Genomic DNA, 15,594 nt, shown 5'->3' on the forward strand with positions numbered 1-15,594 from the left:
ATGTATTACTGTTATTACTCATTTTATTTTTTATGGATTTATTTATTTTATGTATTACTGTTAGTACTAATTTTATGCATTACTATATTGATAATTTAATTTATTTTATGTATCATTGTCTATATTACTAATTATATTTATTTTATCCATTACTATGCTATTACTAATTTTAATTTACTTTTATTTTACTATTTTAATTTACTTTTAATTTACTATAATCTATTTTTTTATCGTTCGTTTTATCCATTTATTTATATTATTAACTAGTTATTTATATTGGTTTATTATTTTATTGTTTAGAGCCCTGATTGATCACATCTACATATCACCACTACCAGTCAGGATCTGAGTGACTCAGAACCCTGGTGACCTCCAGATGGAGCCACACAGGAGACCAGCAACGTCCTAAAGAAAAGAAAGAAATGCTCATTACTACTTTGTTCATAAAACAATATTGATTGAAATATTTATTAACAGTTTGCAGAATTACAGTACATGTCAAGCACAAACTCAATACAAAGACTGTTAACTGCAAGTGGACGACCCAATTAAGCATTACACTTGTTTACAAGAGGGTCCACCATGTTCAATTCTTTAAAACATTTAGAGACGTACAAAGACACTTCTATATAGTCAAAGAACAGAACAGGAATTCATCATAAAGGAGGTAAAAAGGGAAAATAAACTTATACAGTGAGGGGAAAAAGGGAGTCAAGGGATTCACATGTCTTAATGACTGTTGGTAGGGCGTTCCACATTTTGGTGGCATAGGAGTGAAAATAATTTAGTCCCTTGTTTGTGCCGAATCTGGGTTGTACATGGTTCGTTGCACTCCCTCTGGTGTTGTGGGTGTGGACTTCGTTAACATAAAGGAAGTATCTAGACAGGTACATGGGTATCTTGGTGGTGTATCGAATCTTGTGGACCAGACCCATTGCAAGATGCTGTACTCTGTCGTCGACCCTAAGCCATTCCAGCCTGTCAATGTGGGCAGGAGTGAGGTAGGTTCGGGGGGTGAGGCCAAGTAGGAGCCTGACCAGTTTGTTTTGGGAGGTCTGGAGCCTAGTTTTAAGGGCCTTTGAGGTGCTGTGGTACCAGGAGGTGCATGCATAGTCAAAGAAACCTTGTACGAGGGCTCCTGTTAAGGTCTTCAAGGTGTTTTTGTTGACCATTGAGGAGATCCTGTAAAGGAATCTTGTTCTTTGGTTGACTTTTTTGATTACGTTGGTGGCCATTTTATCACCGGAAAGATTAGCCTCCAGGATGGAACCTAGGTAGGTAATTTCATCTTTACGTGTGATAACATTGTCACCAACTCTAACCAAGAAGCCATTTGCCTTGCTGAGATTACTATTAGATCCAAAGAGAATGGATTCAGTTTTTCCCAGGTGTAAAGATAGTTTGTTATCAGCGAGCCAGGTGCAGATTCTACCGAGTTCAGAGCTGAGGGCCTTTTCAACCTGCAGTTTGTTCCTGTCCGAGACTAGCAGTGCCGAGTCATCTGCGAACAGGAACAAGTTGCAGTCACAAGCTGATGTCATGTCATGATCATAGTGTGTGTGCGTGTGTTGTATAGTTACCTTGCTGTGATGTAACTCCAAAGGTGATCAGAAATAGTTGCTCCATCGGCTAGAAACGTGCTCTTCACCGGCATGATGATCTTGTTCCTAAAAAAAAGTCTATAGTCAACCCTAACTGATTACAGAACATGATATAAAAAAACACAACTAGAAGGATTTAGGCCTGTCACAATTACCTAATCGCCAAGTATTTGAGATACTTTTTTTTAGAGATTAGTCATAATCGTCTCCATGTTGAAAATGTTCATATATTGTCAAACATTTTAAAGAAATAATGGAAGCAACCGATCTACAAGCTCTAAACGTGTCACTTTGTAATTTTCTTCTCTTTTAGTGTATAAAGTTGTTGAATTATGCCATGTGCAGCTTTTGGTTTACAAAGCCTACAAAAGCTAAAGTTTTATTTAGAATGTTATGTTATGACGCAATTAAATTGTTACTAGTAATTTATTTGAGAAACAATTAAATCGGCCATTATAAAACCTCAAATTCCGACAGGCCTAAACGGGTTCCAGTGATGTCTACCGAACCTTCCAGCTCCATCCGAGCCTCCCAGCGACCCAGAAGTCCTCAGCGGAAACACCCAGGGAAAGCTTCGGATCTCGGGCATCGGCTGAGATCTCCATTCTAACAAAGAACGAAAGACAGACAGACACACACGCACCCCAAATTAGCTTTGCTGTGTGTGTGGGTGTGTGTCCTGTCACAACATACACATGCACTTACAGTAACGTTTAAGAATAGGGATTGACCGATTATCGGCAACGGACGATTGGATTATTGACTTTTTACTATAAAGCCTATAAAAAAGCCCCAACCCTAAAGCGGTTCGTACTGTCGAGTTCCTCACCGAAGCGGTTCGTATATGTTGAGTTCCTCTCCGAAGTCCTCCAGCGTCTACCCAGTTATCCGCCCTCTGTCCTCCCATCCATCCAGGCCCAGGTCCGAAGTCCTCCAGCGTCTACACAGATCTCCGTCCTCTGTCCTCCCATCCATCCAGGCCCAGGTCGGAAGTCCTCCAGCGTCTACCCAGATCTCCGTCCTCTGTCCTCCCATCCATCCAGGCCCAGGTCCGAAGTCCTCCAGCGTCTACCCAGATCTCGGTCCTCCCATCCATCCATGGACAGACCTGCAGATCTCTAGAGGCTCCAGCTGCGTCTACTGCCATTTCCATCCTGAGAGAGAAAGAAGAAAGCATTAGCTCTACAAGCTCACAACACGTTGCAACGCGGTGTGAGCTTGTAGATCTGCTATTTTTGCTGAACGCTCCCTCAGAATAGGGATGCTGGGGTTGAAGTGGTAGTGTCATTAAGACTTTGATTAGCTTGGAAGGCTGACAGACATTCAACCACAGTGCCACTAGGAGGCATCAACACATGTACAGTCCTCAACATCTTTTGTCATTTTTTATTCAAGTGCTTCTAAAAGCAGATGAGATATTGACTCTCAAACTATTGTGCATTTATTATTTGTCATTTAGATTTATCATAAAATATTTAAAACATTTGGATGACTGTAGTAAATGATGCCATTCTTCGTGCCATAACAATACAAAAGCAGTTATCCATCCTCAGAAACAAGCCATAACTATTCCTACTCACAGCTCACCAGAGTCCTCTGAGGAAGCCCCGGGGGGGGGGGGGAGCTTTGGAACGGATCTCTGTCCGGGAACATCAGCTCGTCTATCGATATCTCCATTCTAACAAAGAAAGAAAAGAAAAAAAACACACCAAATTAGCTTTGCTCTGTGTGTGTGTGTGTGTGTGTGTGTGTGTGTGCGTGTACCCTGTCCAGCAGTGGCGTTCCAGCGACGTCTACCCAGATCTCCGTCCTCCCATCCATCCATGGACAGACCTGCAGATCTCTAGAGGCTTCAGCTGCGTCTGCCATTTCCATCCTGAGAGAGAAAGAAGAAAGCATTAGCTCTACAAGCTCACAACATGTTGCAACGCGGTGTGAGCTTGTAGATCTGCTATTTTTTGCTGAACGCTCCCCCCAGAATAGGGATGCTGGGGTTTTAAGACTTTGATTAGCTTGGAAGGCTGACAGACATTCAACCACAGTGCCACTAGGAGGCATCAACACATGTACAGTCCTTAACATCTTTTGTCATTTTTTATTCAAGTGCTTCTAAAAGCAGATGAGATATTGACTCTCAAACTATTGTGCAGAGTCATTTAGATTTATCATAAAATATTTAAAACATTTGGATGACTGTAGTAAATGATGCCATTCTTCGTGCCATAACAGTACAAAAGCAGTTATCCATCCTCAGAAACAAGAAAGAACTATTCCTACTCACAGCTCATCAGAGTCCTCTGAGGAAGACCCCGGGGGGGGGGGGGGGGGGGCTTTGGAACGGATCTCTGTCCGGGAACATCAGCTCGTCTATCGATATCTCCATTCTAACAAAGAAAGAAAAGAAAAAAAACACACCAAATTAGCTTTGCTCTGTGTGTGCGTGTGTGTGTGTGTGTGCGTGTACCCTGTCCAGCAGTGGCGTTCCAGCGACGTCTACCCAGATCTCCGTCCTCCCATCCATCCATGGACAGACCTGCAGATCTCTAGAGGCTTCAGCTGCGTCTGCCATTTCCATCCTGAGAGAGAAAGAAGAAAGCATTAGCTCTACAAGCTCACAACACGTTGCAACGCGGTGTGAGCTTGTAGATCTGCTATTTTTTGCTGAACGCTCCCCCCAGAATAGGGATGCTGGGGTTTTAAGACTTTGATTAGCTTGGAAGGCTGACAGACATTCAACCACAGTGCCACTAGGAGGCATCAACACATGTACAGTCCTCAACATCTTTTGTCATTTTTTATTCAAGTGCTTCTAAAAGCAGATGAGATATTGACCTCAAACTATTGTGCAGAGTCATTTAGATTTATCATAAAATATTTAAAACATTTGGATGACTGTAGTAAATGATGCCATTCTTCGTGCCATAACAGTACAAAAGCAGTTATCCATCCTCAGAAACAAGAAAGAACTATTCCTACTCACAGCTCATCAGAGTCCTCTGAGGAAGCCCCCGGGGGGGGGGGGGGGGGGGGATTAATTAGAGCGACAATAATCGTCCAGTAAAAAGAAACCTCATAATCGTGAAAGGCCGGTTCTTACTGTGCGGTTCCTCACCGGGCAGGCCCAGGTCCGAAGTCCTCCGGCATCTACACAGATCTCAGTCCTAAGAAAGAAAGAAATAAAGACTACATTAGCTTTTGTTGAGCTGCATATTCAGAACCACTTAAACCCTCTATAGATTTGATAAAACAGACCTTTAAAGAGAGCATTTGGTATATGCTCCGATTTCACTCTACACAAATTGATTTGCCAAACATAGCAGATCTACAAGCTCACAACACGTCGCAATGCGGTGTGAGCTTGTAGATCTGCTAATTTGGCTGAACGCTTCCCCCAGAATAGAGATGCTGGGGTTGAAGTGGTTAAAAAAAAAGTGTCATTAAGACTTTGATTAGCTTGGAGAGCTGACAGACATTCAATCAGTGCCACTAGGAGGAATCATACTGCCATGCTATACTTCGTACCATAACAGTACAACAGATATCCATCCCAACAAGAAATATTCCTACTCACAGCTCATCAGAAGTCCTCAGAGGAAACGCCCGGGAGGGAAGCTTTGGAACGGATCTGTCCTTCCACGACGTCTACCACGACCCATCCACCCTAAGAAAGAAAGAACGAAAGATTAATTTAAGTGACCAAGAGCCAGATATATGTACATTGTGTCCTTTCACATCATACACAAAATGTATAGAGAACATTTAAAACAGAAGCAGACCATACCACTCGCAGTAATAGAAAAGTCTAAGTGGTTTCTTACTTAGAGCCGCCTTCAGAGCCCCCCATGCAGATTCATCCATGGACAGCGAGAACTGCAGATGTCCACCTGTAGGGGCTCCGGTTGAGCCTCGCAGCATCTGGAATGAAGACATGGTGGTTATAGTCTATGAATGGCTTTGCACATCACTCACTTGTTGCTGCTGCCAATAGGAATTTGTGATGTCTGTGTGGCGACAATTGCTGTGTGTCTGTTTTTTTATAATACATACAATTTATATAGCACTTCAAGGTACCCAAAGTTGCTTCACAAAACAGTAAAAACAAATTTATTTTAAAATAAACTAGATTAAAAAGGTTCAAAACTAGAATTTTTTGGCATGTTTGTGAAGCTTTTCGGTTCCACACCAGTAACTGCTGTTCAACACTAACAGCTACATCCATGACCTCCCTGCAACAACATCAATGAAGTATGGCTATGCAGACGACCCGAGTACTGTGTCCCAGTCTGGAGCCGTAGCTCTCATGTCAAGAAGCTGGATGCTGCCCTCAACACCGGATGGGCCACCCCAAACAAACTGCCTGCCTGTTCTCGCTGGAATCACTCCAACAGAGGTCAGACGAGAAGCAGCCACGCTGGCCCTCACCGGGAAGGCACAGCTGAGCAGTGTTGGGGAAGTTACTTTGAAAGCGTAGCTTGTAAAGCTACAAGTAGCTCACCATGGCAGTAGCTTGATCAAGCTACATAGCTACCCCTGGAGAAATGTAGCTTGTAAAGCTACAGCTACATGGAAAAAGTAGCTCAGCTACTTTTTATTTTTCAGTGTTAAATTGAGAATGTACATGCGGTGCATATGAAACAAAATATAATAACCTACAAAAAAGTCACATGCCACGATGCCAGCTGAAATATGCCTCTCAACGGTTTTGTTTAAAAAAATAAAAAATAATAAAAAAGACTTAGAGACTTACACAAATAAAAGAGGATCTGTTGAGGATACTGTGTGTTATACATGGCATTTGATCGTCAATGTTAACACATCTTAACTGTAAAAAAAAGAGACCCTTGTATAATGAGATAACTACACCTACATTATAACTAAACAACTGTTACATGATGACATTTGATCGTCAACATTTGAAGACCCCTGTTCTAGACAGATTTTCCCCCATTAAAGAAAGGATAAAACAATTAGAGGCAGCTGTTGGCTTGTCAGGAGCTGACATGCCCTCAAAGCAATCAGAAAAAGGAACAGTCCTTGATTTTTCAAAGGGGGTTCTAGTACAAGAATTAACACAGCAACCAATGGTCAAAATGAATATATTTATTTCATGTTATTGCCCAAAATTGTAGCTTGTAACTTGAGTAGCTAAGCTACCAAAAATGACCCAAAAAGTAGCTGAGCTACTTGACGAGGTACACCAATATGAATGTAGCTAAGCTACCACAAGCTACAGCAAAATGTAGCTAAGCTACGTAGCTCAGCTACATGTAGCTTAATACTCCCCAACACTGCAGCTGAGTGAATCCCAGCCATCTCCTCCACAAGGTCGTCAGAGACACCACAGCACACGTGCCTCAAGTCACGGTGCCCTTTGCCACAACACACACACACACACACACACACACACCAAGTCACGGCGACCTTTGCCACAGCACACGTGCCTCAAGTCACTGTGCCCCTTTGCCACACAGGCCCAGGAACTGCTCCACACAACACCAGCTGACACCTCCAAGGCATCCTGGGTGAAGGCAAGACAGAGGGACCAGTGGAATACATTGAGGACCCCAAATATGTTCTTTGCCAGCACCTCCCCTGCAGAAGTGGGACATCTCGGACAGTGCCCACTGTGAATGCGAGGATCCACTACAGACTGTGGAACACGTAATGACCATTTGCCCCAAATACCGGCCACCGAATGGTGATCGTGGCTTAGGTGACCTAGACAATGACACATTGTACTGGCTTGCTGCAACAGAACTGAAGTTTTATGGACATACGGCAGAAGATGTTTAAGAAACTTATTTTTTGTAATTTCTTCATTTTTTCGGCAAACCTTTGTGGCATTTAATTTATGGAACATGTGGATGTTTCTTTATTTATTGGTGAAGTTTTAGTGCCACTTGTGGCATTCTTTGAAATGTATTGACACGTTTGATATATGTTTATGTTAGGGACGTCCGATATTATCGGCCGATAAGGCATTAAAAATTAATAACCCTAACCCTTAATTTTACTTTATTTATTCTTTTACATTAAAAACATCTATACAAGCTCACAATACAATAAGACACATGTGAGCTTGTGAGAGATTAGATCATTTTAGATAAGACATTTTGCATGAGTCATTATTAATAATTACTTTTGGTATTTTAAGTACATTTTATACCAAAACCTTTGTACCTTTACTCGAGTACATGTTGAATTGTAACGGAGTATTTCTATATTGCAGTATTGCCTACTTTTATTTAAGTAAAAAGTTTGAGTTATGTTTCCACCACTGGAAAAAGCCTGCATATCGGTATCTGTTGATATCGGCAATTAGGAGTTGGACAATATCCAACACTGACTGTCGGACATCCCTTGATTTGTGTGATTTTTGTGGAGCTTTTAGTGAGTTTGTGGCATTTTGTGCAGCTTTTGTTTGTTTGTTTTGTGAACGACCAAAGAGCACACCCAGTATGTATCACAAGGCTATTCCACCAGTCATCTACATCTCATAAGCGGCCATGAACTAAACACCACAGATATCACAATTTGACTTTGGCAGCAGCAAGAAACGACTGATATGCAAAGCTCTTCAGCCATGCTTCTCTCTATACAAACACTCATAATGTCCACATGGACATCTTAGCTGTCAGGATGGGGTGGTTCACACAGGAGACCAGGTTCAGTGTTCTAGCAGCATCTACCGTCATCTCCATCTACATTAGAAAGAAAGAAAGACATCAGAAGCTGACCATATCACTCACAGTAATAGAAACATTTTAAAAGGATCTCTGGCTAATAAGACAAATATTCCTTAACATTATACTTGCCATCTATAACTAAAATTGTAAAATATAAACCAGTTAAATATTTTATTTCTTTCATATAATCTTTTACTACATAGGAACTGTTCCCGTCGCAGGTTTATGATGTCCATGTGTGGTCCAGCGCTATGGAATGCACTTGCTAATAAAAAGTACTTAAAATATTGCTTTGATGCTTATATCAATTAAGCTGTTTTTGTATTAGCAAACACACGGACAGGCCTCTTTCATACTAGAGTAGCCTAATTCATCCGCTTCATTTACAGACATCAGTAAAACGTGACGTGACGTCCGTATTTAGAATACAACAGCAGTGCTTATTTTCCAGATCCAAACTTAGCGTTGCACAAAGCTTGCTTAATAGCGACATCAATTCATTCCAATCCACATTAATGTCGCGCTCTGCGCGTTCATTCATCCGTATGGTATGGCTCATTTCATTAGCTTCAATAGCGTGACACATCCATGGTTAGATCCTTCCAATCGATCCAATTTCAATACTTGTGTCCGTATCAGAGTAAAGATTTCAACTTGAATGTAGGGCCAATATGCCTTTCTTTCTTTTATCACCAGAGATATACGGTTTAACGTGCTCACACTTTGGGACTTGGGCGTCTTGTTGTTTACTCACTTGTAGTCGTTTGTCGATGGTGATTGATGATGACTGTCAAGTTATTCGGGATTTTCTTCAGAAACCTTTTTGCCCAAACTTGAAAAACGGCTTAGCCGACAGGGGGAACTGTGGTCAACTCAAAAAGACAACTTCTTTCCTCTTTTGTTTGTTTTTACTTGAAATTGTGGTACAGGTAAGTACAGTTGTTGGTTAGGTATTAGGTATTTAGGCATTAGGTTGAAAACCTTAAACAGAGAAAAAGACAAAAAACAAATACAAGCTGTCATTAACTATGTAAGGTCTAGCCGCAATTTGCAACTCTAGATTTTTTTACAATTGGTTGAATCTAGAGTTGCAATAACCTCCATCGACTTCCTATGCATGTTTTTTGGTTTGTGACCTCCTGGTCTTAAATTACGTTAAACTCACCAACATTGCAGCTGTAGTCCAAGCTTGAATTATCCTCTTTCGATCTGGTGTCGCTTGTTTATCATAAAAGTCCCCCGTAAAGATGTTATGAGATACTTTATGTCCAAAATATTCCACAACTATTATTCCGAGCCGCCATCTTGGATTTTTTCAACGTGCCATAAAACAAGACGTGAGGGGGAGCGCTTGTTTAATAGCGTCCCTCCCTCCCTAGGGTGTCGGCCTCTTCTTTGGGTGTCTTACCTGCGCAGGTAAGATTCTATTAAACAAGCGCTCCCCCTCACGTCTTGTTTTATGGCACGTTGAAAAAATCCAAGATGGCGGCTCGGAATAATAGTTGTGGAATATTTTGGACAGAAAGTAGCTCATAACTTTTTTTATGGGGACTTTTATGATAAACAAGCGACACCAGATCGAAAGAGGATAATTCAAGCTTGGACTACAGCTGCAATGTTGGTGAGTTTAACGTAATTTAAGACCAGGAGGTCACAAGCCAAAAAACATGCATAGGAAGTCGATGGAGGTTATTGCAACTCTAGATTCAACCAATTGTAAAAAAAATCTAGAGTTGCAAATTGCGGCTATGTAAGGTCATACTTAAACAAAAACAATAACTGAAATTCACTCATTTCACTCGAATAACCATAGTTACTAATGTAACCTACATGACTGAATCACTAGTCACTTGGGTAATCTAAATAAACAGGTTGTTTTAACTCATATTTCTTCCATAATTCAATTCAAGATCATCACATCAACTTAGCAAGCCTATATGCAACTTAAATCAAACTTATAGCTAATTATAGCAGTTAAATTTGGCCTAGCAGCACAAAAACATAAATAACTTTTATAATAAATTTAAGCAACAAAATAAACTTCAATGCAGTAACAATTAACGCACCAGTGGCATTCCCCTTGATGGCTTGAGGTTTCGGTCTTCCCAGCTCCAATGTTTGCAGTTCAGTTCATGAAAAGTCTTTCAGTTTCTTCTGCTTCTCTCCATGCTGTGTTCTCCACTGCTGCTGCTCTCATACTGGACAAACACTTCCTGTTTTCAGTGCCTCGCCCCAATCAGTGATTGTCACCAGGTGCTGACTACTCATGATCAGTGATTGACACCAATGATTGATGGGGCGGGGCTGCGGGGAGGCGGGGCTGCGGGGAGCCCCCATGAGGATCATCAGAACTCGTCGGCTCTGGTGTGTGTGTGTGTGTGTGTGTGTGTGCGTGTGTGTGCGTGTGTGTGTGTGTGTGTGTGTGTGTGTGTGTGTGTGTGTGGGTGTGGCGTCCGTCTATGAACAGCTAAACATAATAATTATGCTGCCCTGAGCATCAAGCTATATAGTGAAGGGGATAGGAGGCATGAAGGGCATCTCCACCAAGAGAGCAATGCTGGATCCAGTCTTTCAGCATCTCCTCCCATCTATCCGAGTCATTGGATGAGATGTAAGATATTGAAGAAGTGGATAACACCATCCATCCATCCATCCATCTTCAACCTCTTATCCGTAGTCAGGTCGCGGGGGCAACAGCTCCACCAGAGAACGATCCAGACATCCCTTTCCAGAGCAACATTAATAACTTCCTCCTGGGGAACCAACATTTCCCCACTACACCAGAAATGTGTAAACTATGTCAGAAATGGATTCAGCATCCTCAATAAACCCCAAAATTATGGAAAAACTTGTCTATCTCGATCTGTGCCAGGTACTTTACCCATCTGTGCCAGTGACGAGATTCTCGCCCTTCATTGATTACTATTGATTCAGAAAGATCATGAAAATGAAAAACGACATATTATAGTATGTCGTTTTTCATGGTTTTTGATGATAAAAACAAAGTGTTGCAACTGATTCAACCCATTATAAAAAACAGAGTGATGCAATTTGCGGCTACTGGTAGAAATACTGAGTGAAAGCCCAGCTCCTTGTTTCTAACATGGGTAAGGGTTACACAATACTTATAGACTGTCTCTCTTCCTCCTTTTTTAGTCCCACGGTGCTCCACGTCAATCAACTGTAATCAGAACCTTGATTACAGTTGATTGACGTCACCTGGCTCCCCATTGGCATTGTGTCCTTGAGCTTGGTCCTTGAGATGTACAGTATAACAAACCAGTCTGCAATCCACCTGACTGCCTTGCTGTATAGCCAACTGGTATTTGTGTTATTAACTTGAGTTGAACAATGTTTTAGTGTTTTATTGATAATTTCACCTTTTGTTGTTGAATTATTATTAGTTGAATTATTATTAGTTTACTTTTTGTAAATGAATGCGCTACTTCATTATACTACAACTACAGTCACAAAAGCATCAAAAGTAGAAGATTCACAAGCTAGAAACGCTGCGTGAAGCGACATGTTTTGAGCTTGCAGATCGGCTGTTTTTTAAAGTAACAGTTTTGGTTTTTGGAGGTTTCCATGACATGGACAATATGTTTGTATGAATGTCATTGTGGAACATATACACTATAATGTATTTGGAATTCACTGTGTAACACTGTGTTAGTGTTACACATTTTGAACTCAACTCTTTGCTTCCGGGGGTCCCTGCCTCCGGCACAAAATATCATTTTGGGGTCCTTGACCACGGCGTTGACAAATGAGGCCGAAATATAATAATATGATTTTATATTTTATGTGATCAAGACGGATCTTTCCGATTTTTGAGGGGCGCCCTCCTATGCCCAGCTTTGTGTGTACCCCATAGCGATGATTTGATTGGCTGAGCATAGAATGTGAGGATAAAAAGTGAGGACAGAAAACTAAGTGAGGACGCCAAAAGTGATTGGCCGGAATGTGATATTTTATGCCACAGTAAAACATTGTATATTGGCTTTTAGGTTAACATGCATTCTACTTCTATGATCACTTAATACCAAACAATGCACGGCCACAACATAATTAATGTCCCTGACCTGGTGGAAATCTGTGCTCCGAGGAGCACTTATTCTATAGTTAACTGTTCAGACGTCATTATCGAGAGCTCAGATGTTCCAATGCTCTCCTTGTCTCCCGTTTCCTCTCCATCGCACTTCAACTGCCTCTCAGACAGAACCAATTCTGGGGCGACACCCTACAGTCTATGGGTGACACCCAGCTGCTTCCATCCGTACACTCTTTGGAGGCAGACAGAGAGAGATGGAGAGAAACACAGGGATTAAAGAATGATGGAGAGCGATGCAGAGGAACGGGAGCAACAGAGGGGGACTCGGAAGGGGACTCGGAGGGGAAGGGATTGATAGAGAGTATACGTCAGAGATAGGAATAGACATAGAGAGAGAGAGAGAGAGAGAGAGAGAGAGAGAGAGAGAGAGAGAGAGAGAGAGAGAGAGAGAGAGAGAGAGAGAGAGAGAGATCCTATTAACAATTTGCTGGCCCATGAAGGACACGTCATATTAGTTATCCCAATAGGATTATTTCCAAGGGTTGAGCGGGAAACATTTTTGCTATTAAATGTGAAAAAGTAATATGAAGGCACACCCTGCAAACTAAACTGTTATACACGTAATCATTGCTGTCTGGAAGAAACCACCCAACTGCATTTTTGAGGGTTTGATTTTTGTCTTTGTATTTCAAAAATCAATGATATTGAACAATGCTATTTTTTTTCCTGAAAGATTAGTTATGTGGTCTCTTCCAGACAGAAGAGATGTGCTCTGGATTAAGAGCGTCTGCTAAATGCCTTGTGACGAAAAGAGAGCTGAGCCAGAAGGCAAAGCTCTCTGTCTACCGAGCGATCTTCGTTCCTACTCTCACCTATGGTCATGAAGTGTGGGCCATAACCGAAAGAATAAGGTCGTGAATACAAGCGCGGCCGAAATGAGTTATCCGACGGGTGGCTGGCATCTCCCTTAGAGATAGGATGAGAAGTTCAGTCACACGAGAGAGACTCAGAGTAGAGTCGCTGCTTCTGCGCCTGGAAAGGAGCCAGCTTATAGGTGGTTCGGGCATCTGGTTAGGATGCCTCTCGAGTGTCTCCCTAGGGAGGTTCTCGATGCATGTCCCACTGAGAGGAGATCCCCGGGCAGACCAAGGATGAGATGGAGGGATTACATCAACTCACTCACTGGCCTTGGATCCCCCAGGAGGAAGTTACTAATGTTGCTCTGGAGAGGGAAGTCTGGAGCTCTCTGGTGGAGATGTTGCCCCCACAACCCAACTACGGATAAGTGGTTGAAGATGGATGGTTGCTAAATGCCTAAATTGTAAATTGTATGCATATGCACTTTTAATCTGTCTTTTTAAGGGGCCCTAGCCCCTTCTATAAACAGATTTTGTCCCCACACGTCTCAATATTTGTCATTGACCACGGTAAGAGAATTCCGGTCAAATGTCTGCTAAAATTTCTCAAGTTTTGCCATTGACGATGAACGGAGAAATAACGTCAGAATTTATGACGCAAATTAAACATCAAAACATTAAAAGCCATTGACATTGAAGGGAAAATTTACGTCATATGTAAACGAGCAAATCAGCTAACCAATCACAGGCAACAGGCATACTTATTGGCCAGTATGAGATGATGCATGATGATGTACAATGATGTGATTTTTATTAACAGCTTGCAGACTAAGTAGGCCTACAGCACAGAAAGAGACACTTAACTCCCCAGTGGGCCCATTGTGGTACAAATGCTGCTGAGAACTCGGAGCATCTCGCTTCTGCTTGAGCAGTTGCTAAGCAACAAAGACAAAAAGAAGGGGGAAAATATTTCTGTATGATGTTAAAGGCTACTTGATGAAAGTCGCCTTTATAACCTGCCTGGCCTTATGAACTAGCAAGCAGTGTGTGTGTGTCTGTGTGTGTACACGCGTTTTGTGTTTCTACGTATCAAGTATGTACCAAGGAGGATAGCCCCTCCTATGTCCAGCTTTTCATGTATGTGCACAAACTTTGTGTTCGTGTAAACACAAACATTGAAGACAAAGGAGAGGACGCAAATTCTGATTGGCCGGAATGAGATGATGTATGATGACGTACGATGATATAAGATCGCCCCTCACTTCACACGGGTGTGATTTATTCTTTTTTACCACTGCAGCATGAGTTATGTAAGGTCCTCCTTCAGTGGGCATGAATGCTTTACGAGGATGGCATGGAGAGATCCGAACCCCCACCGCATGTGGGTTATGTAAGAAGAGCAGGGAATCAAACACCTTACCAGACGGCCTACTCTCAGCTCATGAGGCACATTTGTTTTCCGGAATGGCAGGGGAGGCAAACCAGACCACGTTTGACTGCCACAAAAGGGGTAAAAGGGGCCTCCGGATAACCACTCATAATGGCATAATTGTACCTGGAGTTGTAACACCTTACAACTCCAGGTACACAAGTGGGCCCCTTTTAGCTACCGTATGACAGCTGTATACTGTATAGGACAGGCAGCTACAGTAGACACCTGTAACCAGGGCAGGGATTTCATGGGTGCCATACATGCCGTGCAGTAAGTCAGTAGTTTTCCCTTTCTTAGTAATTTTTTTGTGCTCCTCGTGTTCACTTGCATTTGGGCTGCAGTGCCTCGTCATTCTGCAGTTCCAGACTCACAGCATGACATTCAGTTTTCCATTAGATCCTGGATCTGAGCCTCACAAAGAATCAATGTCTGTATCTCTGCCATTGTCGGTTCAAAACAGGTCCAAATCCAGCACCCTGCTGCTTGTGAAATGCAGCAGGGTTTCAACAAGTGATATGTTGTTGTTTTTTTGTCATATAAAAAAACTTTTTTCACAGAAAATGTAGGCTACATCTTCAGGCAATAAGTGAGGCTGTCACAATTTGGACACATCCTCCACTCTCCTCTGTAGAAGAACTGTATTCTGATCAATCCACTGAAGTGAATCCAAATGGGCATTGAGAATTTTGCAGATCTGATGCAGTGGATCACTGGTATCCGCTGGGCCATAGGATGCGTTGAGGTGCTCAATGATCTCCTTCAGATCCTGTGACATCTTTTTGAGCTGTGCGTCTATGTTCTCGGCGAGCTTGTATGTTTTCTCGCGCTCTACATCTGCGTTCTGGTTGGTGGTTCTGCTGCTCTGCTCTTCCATAGACTTCTCCAGTGGGGAAAGCAAGTCCTCCAGCTCATTCTGCTGGGACAGGATGAAATCCAGCTCCTGGTTCAGCCGTCTCTGATCCAGTTT

The 15,594-nt window shown here is 42.2% G+C and overlaps 2 long non-coding RNA genes across 2 annotated transcripts; both read right to left on the reverse strand.

Annotated features, from left to right (window-relative positions):
• Positions 1 to 269: 269 nt before the first annotated feature.
• Positions 270 to 4,618, reverse strand: LOC308310912. The gene is made up of 8 exons (XR_013963565.1): positions 4,582 to 4,618; positions 3,883 to 4,177; positions 3,366 to 3,477; positions 3,182 to 3,279; positions 2,431 to 2,755; positions 2,111 to 2,207; positions 1,581 to 1,667; positions 270 to 405 (listed from the first exon to the last, which is right to left on the reverse strand). It is a non-coding gene; the product is annotated as an uncharacterized lncRNA (long non-coding RNA).
• An 81-nt stretch (positions 4,619 to 4,699) lies between these two features.
• On the reverse strand, positions 4,700 to 6,035 carry LOC308310913. Its single transcript, XR_013963566.1, has 3 exons — positions 5,420 to 6,035; positions 5,173 to 5,262; positions 4,700 to 4,762 (listed from the first exon to the last, which is right to left on the reverse strand). It is a non-coding gene; the product is annotated as an uncharacterized lncRNA (long non-coding RNA).
• Positions 6,036 to 15,594: the final 9,559 nt, after the last annotated feature.

The sequence above is a fragment of the Protomyctophum bolini genome, assembly GCF_963924005.1.
Source record: "Protomyctophum bolini genome assembly, chromosome: 23".
Classification (NCBI taxonomy): Eukaryota; Metazoa; Chordata; class Actinopteri; order Myctophiformes; family Myctophidae; genus Protomyctophum; species Protomyctophum bolini.